This window comes from Argopecten irradians, chromosome 11 (genome assembly GCF_041381155.1).
Source record: "Argopecten irradians isolate NY chromosome 11, Ai_NY, whole genome shotgun sequence".
Taxonomy (NCBI): domain Eukaryota; kingdom Metazoa; phylum Mollusca; class Bivalvia; order Pectinida; family Pectinidae; genus Argopecten; species Argopecten irradians.
The window spans coordinates 10,500,800-10,518,303 of record NC_091144.1 but is presented as its reverse complement, the minus strand read 5'-3'; positions in this window follow the sequence as shown (position 1 = coordinate 10,518,303).

The following is a 17,504-nucleotide window of genomic DNA, read 5'->3' as shown; positions in this document are numbered from 1 at the left end:
CCTTGGAGAGTTCCTTTACACGAACGACAACTCTTGCTAAACGTACGAGGGGATCCGCATGGGGGAAGCATGATTTTTGAACATGACGTTCAGCGGGATTCACGATGTTTTCTTGTCCTCACACGTGACGTGTCTCGACCAATCAGCGACTGTGACTCATCGGTGAGGTATAATAATAAACGTTGTCCCTTTGTTATAGATGTGGTTTACATCAAACCAGGACAATGAGAGGACTCCCACCGGAGCATGTTTTTCTTGTTAGACGGAAATATTATTTTGGTTTTGTTTCTATGGTTTAACGTCAGCTAGAGTCGTGTATGGACGGTCTCTCACGTGTCCAATACGTTGCGCATGTGAATGTCTTTATTTCTGGGAGGCTGAAGTATAATGATTGAAGTTTCTTTGTGACTCACTGAAGAATGTTGCCAAACATACTGAACAACACACCCCACCTGTCACATTATATTGAAACGGGCAAACCAGTCGCATATGATGTGTTTTGGCCAAGGAAAAATACCCATTCCTCACAAAGTCGATTGTTCAACTGAAGGCCAAAAGTCAGACGGTTTCAAGGATAGACGGGGGAGGGGGGATGGGGGGGGGGGGAGGAGGGGGGACAGGCTTAAAACTATAAGAAATGTTAGGTTAGGGAAGATAAGATTCAAAAATTTAGTCGCCTTTTACGATTATATGGGACTGCAATTGGAATTACCAGAAATAAAGCTTTCGTACATTAGCCAACAAAACCGTAATATACACAAAAAGACTTATAATTTCGTTGTAACTTTTTACCGATATGTCAAAAATTCGAAATACTTATTTGTCTCTACTATTACAACGGAATATCAGAACTTAGGTGTTTAATCGTATATATGTATGTCTAATTGACACAAACATGTTTTATTTATTTTTTAAATAATATCAAATAATTTATTTTGCTTTTGATGCATGCGCAATCAGTACTTCATTCCATATAGGATATACATGTAGTACCACGGATTTTTTTTTCGGGATGCAATTATTAATATTTTTAACTTGACGTAAAATCAAAAGCTCAAACGTTTCAATGGTAGTGATGGTGAAAAGTAAGCAACTTTTGTAACTGAAGAAAAATACGAAATCGTCTGCTCCTGTTTTTGATAGTGAAAAGAAACCATTTGTCAGCGATGGAGCATCTTTCAGCTTGTTTTTATTGATAAATTACTGTGGGACGGTATTACATTTACTTAGCAAGGCCAACATCAGCAAAATGTGATGCATATCAGATAACAATATTTGTTTTTGCCAAAATATTATTTCATTTCTGAAATACCAAGAACGTGAAAAATACGAAATATGGAAAAACAGAATGCTGCAAATGTTAAAGCAGCTGTGTGTTGGTTAGATAAAAGCGTTGTATGGACCCGACTTTTTCCATTTATCACTCACCATATAATTCCGGATATTATTGTACGTTACTGTTGTGGTAGTATACCGACAAGATAACGGAACCACGGGAGCCATCTTGACAGCGGAATTATGGGATATTTATATACTTTCTGTGGGTTTAATGGCACTATTAAACAAGTCATTTGAATAAATGTAATCAAGTCTTAAAATGGAACATATATATGAATTATAGGTGTATTTTGTATCTACGGAGGAGATAAAACAATGTTATCCAAAAGACATTTTATATAAAGAAAACGAAAGTGAATCAAATGGTTTAGCGATATATGCATCACGTACCGAGATGCTGGTCATTATTTAAGTCTATCATTTACATCTAACTAGCCATTACTTTTGTAAAAAGAAAATAAATAAAAAAAATGAAGTATGAAAATAGAAATTATACGGCTACAGAAAGAAAAAATTCTTTTGATGGAACAGTCGATAATGGTGTGTTTCCACTGACAAATGACTAAACAATGATAGTACCGTTAAACTAGATGAACAAGGATAATTTCAATCCATTTCAAATATTTTTATCGGAATATATTTCCAAAGATATCAATATTAAAAGTGAGGCGGAGTCAAGGTAGACGTTAGGAAGAAGAAAGTTAGGTTGGAAGAGAAAAGGTAAGATCCTAAATTTAGTCGCCTTTTACGATCATACAATGACCGAGATGCTGGTCATTATTTAAGTCTATTATTTACATCTAACTAGCCATTACTTTTGTAAAAAGAAAATAGATAAAAAATGAAGTATGAAAATAGAAATTATACGGCTACAGAAAGAAAAAATTCTTTTGATGGAACAGTCGATAATGGTGTGTTTTCCACTGACAAATGACTAAACAATGATAGTACCGTTAAACTAGATGAACAAGAATAATTTCAATCCATTTCAAATATTTTTATCGGAATATATTTCCAAGGTTATCAATATTAAAAATGAGGCGGAGTCAAGGTAGACGTTAGGGAGAAGAAAGTTAGGTTGGAAGAGAAAAGGTAAGATCCTTAATTTAGTCGCCTTTTACGATCATACAATGACCGAGATGCTGGTCATTTTTTAAGTCTATTATTTACATCTAACTAGCCATTACTTTTGTAAAAAGAAAATAGATAAAAAAATGAAGTATGAAAATAGAAATTATACGGCTACAGAAAGAAAAAATTCTTTTGATGGAACAGTCGATAATGGTGTGTTTCCACTGACAAATGACTAAACAATGATAGTACCGTTAAACTAGATGAACAAGGATAATTTCAATCCATTTCAAATATTTTTATCGGAATATATTTCCAAAGTTATCAATATTAAAAGTGAGGCGGAGTCAAGGTAGACGTTAGGAAGAAGAAAGTTAGGTTGGAAGAGAAAAGATAATATCGTAAGCTTAGTCGCCTTTAACGATCATACAGTAAGGGCAGCAGGTACAATTCTAACGTCCTACCTGCAGATCGAGGAACTGATGCCTTTTTATAGTGCTATCCCAATGAAGCATGCCGCTGAAGACACCACACAAGGACACCCACCCGATCATATTATTTTGACAACTTGACAACCAGTCGCCCACTCCCTTTATGCTGAGCGCTAAGCAGGAGCAGAAACAACCACTTTAAAAGTCTTTGGTATTTCTCGACGAGGGCAGAGAACCCACAGCCTACTTCACGGGGGCGAACGCTCAACAGAAGGCCAAAAGTGAAGTGGTGTCAAAGGAGGCGTTAGGAGTCAGTTAGGAAGAAGGGAAAAAATAATATCCTAAATTTTGTCGCCTTTTACAAGAGATAGTAGGCACAATTCTAACGCCCTACCAGCATAATCATTTATCTTAGAATATGTTAAGCATATTTCATTTCACTGTATGGCTTAGTTCTATTTGAAGCTTCTTGACTTTTTATTCTGCGCATCTAAAAATGTTTATTGGTGATAAATCACAAAAGATCTTTCCACGTAGATTACTACTGCTAAATATTCAATAAATGGTTATCGCCTACGTGTAACTGGCCCATATATTGTCTGACCTGAATTAGTAATCTGTGATGTAGACCTCTATCTAGTACATGGTTAGATAGTGCTAATTTAACCTACTCCAAAACATGTTCTCAGTGTGAGATGTCCGGTAGGTGGCGCTATTTCCGTGAATAATTGAGTCAGATTAGGGTGACTTTAAGGTCACTGCCAGACAAGGTATGTCCATTACAAGTGTCGGAGGTATGTTGTTATACCAAGCAAACAGATTTGTGTTTATATGAGCGTGATTTCCAAAATAGCAGCGAATGATTTGTGGAATTCAAAAACTCAAGTTCATTTCCAATGATGCACTGTTATGTACTTTCTGATCATGATTTTGAGGAGCAATGAGTTTTAGTCTTTATAACGATACCATTTGTATCTTTTTATAGTGTAAATTGTAATTGACAATGTGTGCTTGCATTGGCTCTCTATGCTGTACAGATAACATGGCCTCTACTCTTTATAAAGTCAATAATGTTAGATTGATTTGTGTTACTTCTTGATGTCGTACCACCATTTAGTATTCAATAAACAAATGCGAATATCTTTGATGATTGGGATTATATAATTGAATTAATGTGGAAATGTTGTCACACTATCCATGACGCATGGCCGCATGTTGCCGAAAACGCTCCATAGATTACTCACTATGTCATATAGACAATTAAGATGCAGGCACAAATATGAGGTAGAAAAACTACCAATTATTATCAACTTTATGATGCAAGGACTAGATGTGGTCTAAAATATTTCATTCGGATGTAAAAGTAGAACTCTGGTAATGTCTTCTTTCAAAGTTTTCTGTCACTTCTATATTTTGATTAATCTTTGTTTAGTGGTCGGCTGTTTTTTATTTGTCATGGGAACACGCTTTCAAGCTGTTATTGAAACTAAAAGCATACCAATTCATAGCCCAATACTCTGTCCCTGACACCAGACTTAGACATTATGACAGATTGACGCCTGGTGACATCTATCTTTCATAATATCTAAGTCAGGGCCAGACTCAGGGCCAGAGTATCTCGGGAAACAGTTTCAGTGTCCTGGTTTAAGTGGCTCAAATGTTCAAAATATCTGTTTGATGACAATCACACATATATCATGATTACCAGGAGCCACAATACGAACATACCGCAGTAGTCTGATAATTAGCATTAATCCTTAACAGCTATCATAAGCGCCCCTTGAAGATCTAATATTTAAGGCGAACTGCCTATGGCATTGTAATTACTCTGTCCTAGCCATTAGGTTACTTGTTATATTCTAACTCAACGTGTTCTATAAATAGCTTTGCGCGTGTCTTGAATTACTTTCCACGTTCTACAATACTAACTTCAGTAAAGAAATGACTATACAAGACAGGCGTTTGTTAGCTGCGTGTGGCGGCCGTTGAAATAAACTCGGGAGAAAATACAATACATTTGCATGCATGCGTACAGAGAGTGGAATTCCTTGATAAGAAAATGGAGAGTTTGTCCCGGAAAATAAATCAGTATCACCAAACCCTGACCTAACAGCTGAAGTATCAATTATATCGAAGCAGATATGTGTTGAAAGTCGTCGCCGTATCAGAAGTTCGAAAGGATCATCTTAGCTCCTGATGTTTTTTATATGGATGATGATGGTGTTTATATTTTGTTCCTTGAATGTTGAATTAAGTGGATGGTACATTGCCTACAGTAGAAACCGTACAATTCAATAAGATAGAGCTATAAAAGTAACAGTCAATTCAATTTCAATTTCAACAAATTTTATATCATACAAAATATAAAAAGGCATCAAACAAAAGGCTAAGTCTATACAGGTTCTCTCCCAGGTAACACAGTGCATTAATATTATATACATGTAATTTATAAAATATACTTGGTTTTAAATATAAAAAAGTATCTGAACAACTTAATATAAGATGATTTAGATAATCAAAGTTTGTAAATTAGATGATGTATAATTCGATGTAAGTTTTGTTTACTTGAAAACTGTGTATGTGAACGTTACTCCTTCCACTCATGGGATACAGACCAAAAAAGTCCGTTCGCAAATAGTGTTCACCGGTCATCCTCCTATGAGTTTCAGGAGTCAAACACATGTGTACAAGATGCAATGCATTAAAGATTTGTGATTTTATGCCAAACAATTCAGTCGGTTTTATCATAGGTTGTGCTAATCATAGAAGGTAATGCTGCAACAGTGTATGTAGAACATGGTTGTATGGAAACTTTCGATGTTTTCTTGGTTGTTGTGTAGAACCATGAATAAAAAAATCGCGTATAAATCATTGGAATCAATGTCCCATTTATGTCAATAACGAATATTTGTTTTATCGAAACACTAACGTTATCTCTAGACCACGAAAATATATATCCACCACAATTGCATGTTATACAGTATGTATGGCTCCTGAAGGATATACTTGTTAGTTTATATAATGCAAAAAAAAAATCTGTTTAGTGTTACCCGACCGACCCTAATTTTTTACCCCGACCCCATTTTTTTCCACTTTTCTACGAAAAAAAAGGCGCGATTTCGATCTCAGACTCCTGTTCCGGCCATCATTTTAGATTGAAAAACACACAAAAAAAAAAGGAAAATAAATCCTCCCGACCGACCGACCCTATTTTTTGCCAATGTGACCCTAAACAATTTTTTTTGCCTTATATAATCCGTTTGCGATTCAGTGAGGTTGTGTTATAAAGTTGGTTCTACATCCGGTTGTCGTAGTTGTTACATAATAGAACTAGCACACTTTTGTATGTTCGTGTTGAACACTATTTGTATGTAATATTTCTGAATTCATCATGGAAAGAAATGTTAATTCTGTTATAAAGTTTCGGTTACGTATCTCTTTGTAGATTGTATGTTGTAGTTGTCTGTCCATTATAGTCAAACTGTAGTAAGTCTACATTGAAGACTACATGTTTTGTTCCAAAGTGATCATCACCATCCGTTATATAAGCAATAGATACATGTTTTGGTTGTCACGAAGAGTTACGTGTTGCCAGCATTGTATGTATGAGGATATATGAGTATTACATCAACGGGGAACTATAAAAGATAAGACACAATGCTTACTCACAAGTCGTCAATTGTAAAGGTTGTTTCTAGTAGTCATGACGTCACAATCGCTTAATAGGCTACGTAATAACCAACTCATGCGTGTGAACAACAACAACGATTCCAATCATATCCCTATAACATAAAGTCGCCGCGGATAGTGTGGAAATAATGGAATAGTATGTAATGAGTTACAGGAGGATAAAACTTATTTATTTCGTTTTCTTTGTAGATTAAGTCGGTTTTAAATAGGCTTTACTGTGGCTGAAGACTCTTTTAAACTGTACAAGACACAGCACATTATGGTTGTTTATGTCTGTCGGCCAGAGAACAGGTCATGCCTGCCAAGGCTCTTTACTAATAAACACTTGGCATTGTACTTATTACAACTAGGCTCCTACCAATAACAATTATTTCCACATTTCTGCTTCAAAGAGGTGTTTATATGCTGATGAGTCCGAATGTTTAATAAGACTCTTACGTTCACTGATTTATTACTCGTGAGTTGGTGATAATGTCCAGAAAGTCTGAAGATTGATGATTCGACTTTCGGTCTTCGAACGGAAACACGTGATTTTCTAACACTCCTCAAATTTAAGATGCGAAAAGATGTGAACTTTATCTTATGTCAAGCACGTGAAATCTAAGATGTTTCTGGGGTGTTTCAGAATGCAAATACAAAATTTAAGCCTGGTACAATATCGGATGTAATTACTAACACAGTCTACATACCCTTATGCATAGCCTGTTGCCAAGAGTCAGAGTCTTCTGTAGCTGAACCTATCATTTTGACTATCAACACTACGAAATGTCAACAAATCTGTTATTTATGTTCAGGTTCATGTGGCTCCTTGAACATTTAAATGATGCATTTGTAGCGATGACACGACCTCATGGCATTGTCATAACCTTGAGTTCTGATCCAATGTTTTGACGAGCTGTCATGATCAAGGCCTATATCATTAGAGGTGGCAGTGTATTCCCTTTACAAAGTAAGACGTGATGGTGGTTATAACGTCATAAATTCTACCTTTGTCTAAACTTAAACTATCCTCGATACTCCAGGGATTGATATCACTGCCAGGGGATATACCTACCCTGGTCTATGTCGTAGTAACCTTGAAAGCATTTATAGAAAACAACTGACCAATTACATGCCTGCATACTTATTTTGAGAATTATACAGAAAGCCTTGTCAAACTAATTTAATTCATACATCATTTTTTTTTAAAAGGCGAATATATATATTTCTGTTTTCTTAAAGTCCCAGGAAATCCTTGAGGTGGAACACAGAATTTTTTTTTACCTATACTGGTTGACTTAGATAGTAATTTGGTAAAAATAGGGGTAGGGTATTTCAAAATTTATTCAACTAATTCTAAGAAAAATGTGTGAAGAAATTATACATATTATGAGAGATAAAAGGTCAAACTTTCATTTAAAATTGGTTGTTATTTTTTCGTAGTGCATGACGTCATGGTTACGTCATCCTTGTCTCCCTTGTTTGAATATATGATAATTAATCAATTTTTGAATAAAATACTTCGAAAAAAATATTGCATTTATTTTTAAATTCATTTCTAATGTCACATGTGCTTTGTAACTGATATTTTGAAGCCAGTTATAGTAATGTTTCTGTGATATTATGAATATTAAGATTGATATTAAAAGGTAATTCTCAATTACAAGATATCTAAAATCGATGCATTATCTAGACGTGGATTCTATTCAGGAAAATTAGTCAAATCTCATCATATAAAGTTTTATTAATCAACCCTACTTACTGCTTGAAGAACTCGCTTTTATTATCTTTTTTATCAGAATTTAGTCAGTGAGACAAATGATCCTTTCTATTGTCGTTCTTCTCTATTTTTATTCCTACATACGAGTTTTAACCTGTATAAGAATACGATGATTTTAGTATGGAAATTCATTATTAATGTTAACTACACGGCTGTTTTCTTATCTTCAAATCAACCACAAAATACTTTGGTTTAATCCATATCTCAAGAACTATCGACTTCTGTCATCCAAAGTCTACTATTATCTCTCTAGCTATATAATCAATGTTTTTGCTTGCAATGAAATAGATATCAATGCTCTGCAACGGTCTTTGATTTTAACTGTAGTCTTTACTGTCAGTACATATAACTGTTGAAGATCTTATATCAGTTGTTGTCAAAGTAATCCGAATTCGAACAGCTGATTCCTTTCACTCCGTACTTCCTACAGCTATACCTTTTGTCGTCATAATTGATCTTGCAACCTCGTCGTATCATTTTCAAAAGACGTTTTGGCGCAGCTCCCATTTTTGTCTTCAATGGAAGTAACTTTCCATCTTTCAAAAACCATCCCCTGATGGATCCAGAGAGTTATCGCCTATCCAGCTTTGGCATTGTAAATATGCACTCAAACAATGAAAATATGGTACATCCAAAGTTGGTGGCAGTGTGCTTCGATGCATATTTTGTTCCCATCCTCACCTTTGATGCAAATTTGCGATAACGTAGCACATTGAGTGATTCATCTGAGCTTCTGCCATTCAGTGCAACCATGATGTTCTCACCAGAATGTACGATTTCACTGCGAGATGCTTCAGTCGACATGAAAACAGCAGCTTGGGAAATCAGATACTGACTCTGTTGAAGCTTCTTAAAAGCATGGCCTTCTATCAATGCCGAAGAGGCGAGAAGTGGAATCGTAACCGGTAATGCCATGCAACGCAATCATTGAATTGCACGTACCTTCGCCAACCGTTCTCTTTGTTCTGTTAATATCCCATATTTTCATCTCCTTCCCAGATGTACTGTTAATATCACATCGAAAATAAATCTTACATGTTGAAGTGTTCGCATTGAAGTACAATAGGAAAAAAGGTCGATATCCTATCCGACAACCTCTACCGGCTGCATTCTTGCACATGATATCGCAATCTGGACGATAGACTAATATATATGTGTAGCATCTTTGATTGATGGTCCAATAAGGTGGCCGTCAATTACAATAGTTGGTTTGTCATATTTCTTACTGACATATTCGACGTATGAGCTAAAAATGGACGCGAACGATGCTCCTGGTGCCTATGGTATTTTCTGAAGTAGAGAACACCGTCGATGACACTTATGATATCGCTTGGGATTGACTCCGCGCCACAGTTTCCTATTTTCCATATTACATCAGCTAGAGCTGGTTTCTGTGCCTGTCTCGGGAAGCCCGGTGAATCAAATAAAGCAGACGGGAATCCACACAGTTCGTATTTAAACAAGTTAGCCGGATCATCATACATGTGACCATAAGCGACAGTAAGGCGCTGAAATAATAGCTGTGGGTCACACTTAATTCTATCCCCGTCCACTTTTACACTTGTCTTTGTACCAAGAGTAACAACTTTTTTCGATCTTTAGAACGAATGTTCAAGAATTTAACGGCCAGACATATCATCAATTATTGCCTTTCCAACTTCTCTTGCTGAATCCTGGCTCATGGCCTCTTTTTCAGTTTCATTGGTTTCTAAATAATGAAGCGCTGGGTCATCTGAAAATGGATTTCGATCCTTCAATACTGCAAGAATTGTCTTGATATCGCGACGACAGTCTCTCTCTTGTCTTGCTGTCGAAGCCTTTTGTGCGGATCACTTGTCTAATATCCAGTCCAAGTTAAGGCTTGCATTGCATTGTTCATATCAGCAAAAGCTGGCATAGACAGCAGCCATTCAGCTCTCTGGACGGCTCCCATTCCCCGTCCTCTTGTCAAGCCTCCAGTAGTCTTCACACTCCTCATCACCTCCTGCTCAATGACAAGATATGATCACCTCCTGCTCAATGACAAGATATGAAGACAAACCAGTCCAGTACCTATCACTTCTTCTCAGAACATGGTAGCCATTCAAGAATAAAGCGCAAACAATATCTTCCATGACATATCTTGACAATAACGTATCAATGGGTATATATCCCGTGGTGAAAGATCAGCAGCTGAATGAAGAATGTATCCTTCTTCGGGGTGACCGTTTTCTGTGTCAGTCTCAAAAGCACGAGAAATAAGAAGAGAATGAATGGCAGTGTCAATCAACACACAATATGTGACCTCTGACAGCTCGTGTTGTCACCTTCCCGCTCAGGTGCATATACAGTGTCTGCTATCTGCTGGAGATCGGATCCATCCATTCGGGCTCATGTCAATCATGGGAAGAACTGTGATTGCTGATTTTCCAGGATGACTTCCATTCTGAATATTCTGCATAACTCCAGCCCTCCCGGCATTGGTGACCTTAATGTCAATATTGTATTCAGGAAAACATCAAGTCGCACGGCTAACTCTGTCCCAGTCATAGCTCTCAGTTTAGGAATAGAGAATGAAGCCATAGAGTTAGTGGGTTACTCGTTATCTCTATATTTCCCGACAGCTTCGGGTAGTATGGTGCCATGTTTACCTGCTCTGCTCTGCAGGTAGGGCGTTAGAAATGCATATGCTGTCCCTATTGCATAATCATAAAAGGCGACTAAATTTAGGATCTTATCTTTTCTCTTCTTTCTAACTAACTTTATGGATCCTAATGTCTCCCTTGTTACCGCCTCACTTTTGGCCTTGAGTTGAGCGTTTGCCCCTGTGAGGAAGACTCTGGGTTCTGTTCCCTGGCCGAGGTATACCAAAGTCTATAATAGTGGTAGTTTCTGATTTTGCTTAGCGCTCAGCAAACAGGGGGTGGGACGACTGGTTCGCCCGTTGTCATTATGTGACCGGGTGAGGTGTGTTTCTTGGTGTCTTCGACAGCATGCTTCAGTGATATAGCAATATAAAAAGGGCTACAGTTCTACTATACAAGAAGCCACAACACGAACATACCGTAGTCTCCCAAAACACGCACCTCGCACTTTACACACGCTACACACGTACATAGGAGGCCGTCCTTACATGACCCTGGCTGTTAATAGGACGTTAAAATAAACAAACATAACAATGCCACAGTAACACGAGGAATCTGTTGACTAGTATACATCCTTGTGTCACCCCTGCAATGATTCCCATTCCATGGAAACTGTTATTGCCATCGAAAGTACGAACATTGTGTTCTACATTGCCTGCGACAAACCGGATACAGCTCCCAGGTAATATCCCATTAATGGAGGTACAAAGACATGCCGCTTCACTCGCCTCAAATTCTGAATTTCGGCGTGTGATGAGCAATATTCAAGACTGACAAATAGCGATCAGGAATTTAGGGGCAAAATTGTGGTGAAGTTGAACTCCCAATCCAAACTGTAGTGGTGGTTGTAAGACTCTTGGTCGAGCTGTTTGGATGATTGCCTGGCCTATGGACGAAACTTTTACGTTACAGTCTTTTTTGCTGAAGAGCAATCGCAGAAAGGTTTGGATTTGTAATGTATTCCAGGTTTTATTCACTAGAAGACATGTCAGATGCTGCAGGAAAAATGTCTTTGGAGCGACGCTCAACGGGAAACCTAACCAACCAACCCGACTCCAAAGCCAATACAGTGTATCATTATTCGATCAGCAAATTTCTGTTGATAAGTTTTGTTGATATAAAAGACCAAACTACCTGTTTCATTGTAACACAAGTAGTTGCACACAGTGCCTTCAGCTCTATAACAATATAAAGATAGAGGAAGTCTCGAAATGAATTTAGCTTTTTTTAACGAACCATAGAAGTGGCTAAACTGTAAAGCAATATTGGATTTGCTCATTTGTTGCGCTTTGGACAAAGAGGCTAGAAGCTTAACTTTATACCTGTATCACCAAAAATGACCAAAAATGTATGTTTTCCAGAATATTAACGAATACGCCCTAATCATTTAAGCAATATCCCATAGCCGCATCTTATCACTAGGGATATCAAAATAATATTCGATGTACATTGTATATGATACAAAAGCCTCTTGAGATAGTGTGCTATTTGAATTCACAGAAAACCCGTACATAGCGGGGGTGGTATGGCTGCGTGCATTACGTATGCCAGATAGAGTAATGATAACTGGTCGAAATATGCCACATTTATTGCTATAATAAAAAGCTTATGTTAAACAAAAAAGATCACATAAAAAACGCCGATAAATATTATTATATGACTTGCTATATCAGTAGATGTGTAAAATAGATCGTCTTAAAATGTCCTCCCACGGGCAATAAATGTTTTTGTATGCATTACAATTTTAAAAATGTGTGTATAAATATGATTAAGTGACGACACTAGCTATAAAACGATAAACAATATTTTCCTGAGTGTATATCCCGTATTGTCGATTATAAATGTTTTGATGATATAGATGATATATACTGGGCACACGAGAAACTGCTATTGGAAGTCATTGATGAGCATGCCCCTTATCAGGAACTAAGTGGAAGAAAGTATAAATGCCCATTTTACAACTCATGTCTTCTTAAAGCAGTTTATAGAAAGAGAATGCTTTTCAACAAATACAAAAATATAAAACTGATTATAACTGGGATCTATACAGAAAACAGAGAAATCTTGTTACCAATATAAACAGCAATCTGTAAGAAACTATTTCTTTGATAGGTTGAAAAGTGTGCTGGTGGCCCAAAATCGAAGGATTTTTGGTGGCCCACCATCAAACCGTTTCTATCAAACAAAGGTAAATCTGGTCACGATAACATTATTTTGAAAGAAAATGATGAAAATGATGATATTGTCAGTGATCAGACTGATGTCAGTAATATTTTCAATGAGTTTTATGTAAATGTGGCCTCTGACATTGGCAATGATGAAAACGGAAATAATGAACTTGTCCTTGCCAATATCAGAGAACACACCAAATCTGATGTAAACAATCAATTTCATTTCAAGCCTGCTACACCTTTCTCTGTTGAGAAATACAGCAAAGGCATTAGCCTGAAGAAAGCGACAGCTATAGACGGGATATCACCTATGCTGCTTAGAGCCTGCTGTGATCAGGTGAAGTTCCCCCTATGTAACCTGTTTAACCATTGCATACGGGAAAACTTCTTTCCTGACCGGCTCAAAGAGGCTCAGGTGGTACCTGTGTTCAAAAAAAAGGATCCTATAAACAAGGAAAACTATAGACCAGTCAGTATACTGCCCTGTATTTCTAAATTATTTGAGAGGGTTTTAAGTAATCAGCTGTCTGACTATTTTAACAATATTTTTAACTCTTTAATAGCAGCTTTCCGACAAGGATTTGGATGCCGGTGTAACGTTGAAAATGGACCCCCGTTGAAAGCTGACCTCGGGTCATTTTTCAATGTTGAAAAATGACCCCGAAACCCGTTGAAAACTGAACATTCAGCGCACTTTTTACACCGACCCGTTGAAAATAGACCCCGTTGAAAAGTGACCCCATAAGAACTCGTTTTTACAAAACAACACAACACGACACCACAAAACCACGAAACCACAACACATCTCACAACACATCACAGCATAACAACAAAACATTACACAACAACACATAACACAACACACAACCACGCAACAACAATACACACACACCAACAACCAAAAACAACCAAAACACAACACAGGACAACATTACACAACACAACATCACACAACAAACACAACACAAAATCACACAACAAAACATCACACACAACACACACACACAACACAACACACCACAACAACAACACAACACAATACAACACACACCTAACAACACAACAAACACACAACACAACACACAACAACACAACATCACACAACAACACAACAAAACACACAACACAACACATAACACACAACCACGCAACAACAATACAACACCACACAAAACAACACACAAACACACAACAACACAACACACACACATCACACAACACAACATCATACAACATAACACAACACAAAATCACACAACAAAACATCCCACAACAACACATCACACAACACAACAACACACAACCACAACACAACACATAACACAACAACAATACAACACACCACCTAGCAACACAACAATACACAACATAGCGCAACAACGCATCACAAAAACATCACGTAACAACACTACACAAACACGGAACAACAACACCACACAACACAAAAACACACAACCACAAAACAATACAACAACACAACACAACCATACGCAGAACACAACATAACTGATCCATACGCAGATATATAATACATGCATTCTTGTATTGCAGGGAATAAATATATATTAACAATTACTGAATATCTGACAAACGTTAAATCGTCGAAAATATAATCATAAAAAATCATTAAGAAACAAATTAATAATATCCCATAATTATAGTTTTGTAACACTATCCACTGGTACTCGGAAGTGAACACCACATAGTACAAACTTTGCATGCAGTTGATAGCAACTATTCCTTTTTATTTACTACGTTACCTCAGTGTTATTTAGCAATTCCTCAGTCTGAGAACAATTATTATCTACACGGACGAACAAAATGACTATAGAAAAAATGAAAGTTTTGTAGTGACGTATTCTCCATAATAAACATACAAGCACCTAAAATGTTTAAATGAGGTATTTGTTACGATGATAACAATATCAAATTTCAATTCAAATCGAGGTGATTACGTAATTTAAATACCAGCATAGAAGGGTCGCTTAATTTAGGAATGGCGATAACAGAGTTTGTGCAACAGTTATATATGTGAATGTACTAGGATTATATTTCAACAGACCATCCGTTGATAGTTTGCCAAGGTCATTTTTCAACGGTCATTTTTCAACAGACCTGCCGTTGAGAATTGACCCTAGACACCGTCAATTTTCAACGGCATGTTCAATTTTCAACGGCATTCGGGGTCCGTTTTCAACGTTGAAAACTGACCCGAGGTCAATTTTCAACGGAGGTCCATTTTCAACGTTACACCGGTCGACTTTGCTGAGACTTGTTGAGGACTGGCGTAAGGCCTTGGACAACCATGAGTATGTCGCCGCCATTCTTATGGACTTGTCCAAGGCATTCGATTGTCTTCCTCATGTCCTGCTGATCAGGAAGCTGGAAGCCTATAGACTGGGTGATGGTGCTCTGAAGCTGCTGTCCAGCTACCTGACCAGCAGGAGCCAGCAGGTCCGACTTGGGTCCAAATGCGGTGACTGGTGGGAAGTGCTCAAAGGGGTACCACAAGGCTCTATTTTGGAACCACTCCTGTTTGATATATTTGTAAATGACATTTTTTTATATATTAAGTCATCAAAGGTTTACAACTATGCTGATGACAATATTATAAGTGGCTCAAATAGAGAATTTAATGTACTAAAAACTACCTTGGAAAGTGACTGTATAGCTTTGATTCAATGGTTAAACATAATCAAATGAAAGCCAATCCTGAATTTTTTTCAATTAGTCTGCATTGGTAAAAATCTATTGAAAACATTTATTCTTTTGATATACAAGTGATGCCTGTGTAAAACCTGATAATGTTGTTAAACTTTTGGGAGTTTTGATTCTATGCTAAACTCTGACACTCGTATTTCTGAAATTTGTAGAAAGGCATCACAACAACTTTCTGTACTAAAACGTATTGGCTCTTATCTGACTATGAAAGGAAGAAGTGTTATTTACCATTCTTTTATTATCTTAAATTGTAATTACTGTCCTCTTGTATGGCACTTCAGCACCATGAAAAGTATAAGGAAAATGGAAAAGATTCAGGAACGTGCCTTGAGATTTATATACCAGGACTACACCTCAACGTTTAAACATATTTTAGAAATATCTGGAAATGATTTTTTTACATGTTAAAAGACTTCGAGATAAGGCCTGCGAGGTTTTTAAGATAGTTAACAAGATCTCTCCTGAATATGTCCAGGACTTGATAACAATCAAACAATCATCTTTTTATTATTTCAGACAAGACAGAAAAGCAGACATCAAAAGAACTAACACGGTTTAGTATGGTCATAAATCATTTTCTTTTAAAGCCGCTCGGGTGTGGAACAGTCTTCCAAATGAATTCCGAAGAGTTGAAAACTTTTCGGAGTTTAAAAGACTGATCCACACCTAGGACGGCCAGATTTGTCAGTGTGCCATTTGTCTGTCTTTTGCAGAATAACCGCTCGTGTCATGCTTTGCTGTCTTGTAATTCACCTGTGTATAGTTACATATTTATTTTTATCCTGTGTACTGTAATATTCTGTATTATGCAGCTTGTGTATACACTATATGTATCTGCTAAAGCTTTGTCATGTTTTTCGTTTAGTTATCACTAGTCTATGTTTATGACACTTTGTCTTTATATAATATGGTCTTAATTTTGCTTTTTACGATCTCAAATTAAAATGCTTCCTTTTAACTCCCACTATATTAGTGTATAATCTGTCAATTTTCACTTTTTGCTATGTTAGCATATATGTACATTACACTTATCTTATAGTGTTTTAATCCCTACCTTTAGTAACACAATGTTTGTACAAATTCGAGTGTTCATGTTTAACTAACGTCTTTGTTTTTACACTTTAATTTCTGTGATATATATATACAAACCTATTCTTGTAATTTTCCATATTCTAATATTTTCTTTGTGTTGTTAACAATGCATATATACTTTTGTTTGTCGCGATAATAGCTCACAAGAGCTAATGTTATTTGTGAGAAATATGCGACTTTAAATAAAATTTATTGTGTTGTATTGTATTTTATGCATGCGCAGATGAACCTTGCATTTTGGCTTAATTGTTGCCCGTACTGGACAGTATATCCCACAATCAATGGGTTATTTTTTCTGTACTTCTGCATTGAAATAATTTCTATTCATTTTTTTTTACACAAATTCAATATCACTTGGAAAAAAAATTGTGGGATACTAAGTGCTATCCCTATCATTTCAAAATGCCAATGCTGTTTTGAGGAATCTGTGGATCTAGAAAAGCCGACTTCTGTTTAGTACAAAAGTTAAGACAAGAAGATACACCTACATTTCACATTCTCAAGTGTGTATTGGTATCACTCTGATGTTACGGCGGAGATAGGTCGCTGATATACCTATATCAGGAATGATAACTATCAGCGCCATCCCGCGGCGTGATTACACTTT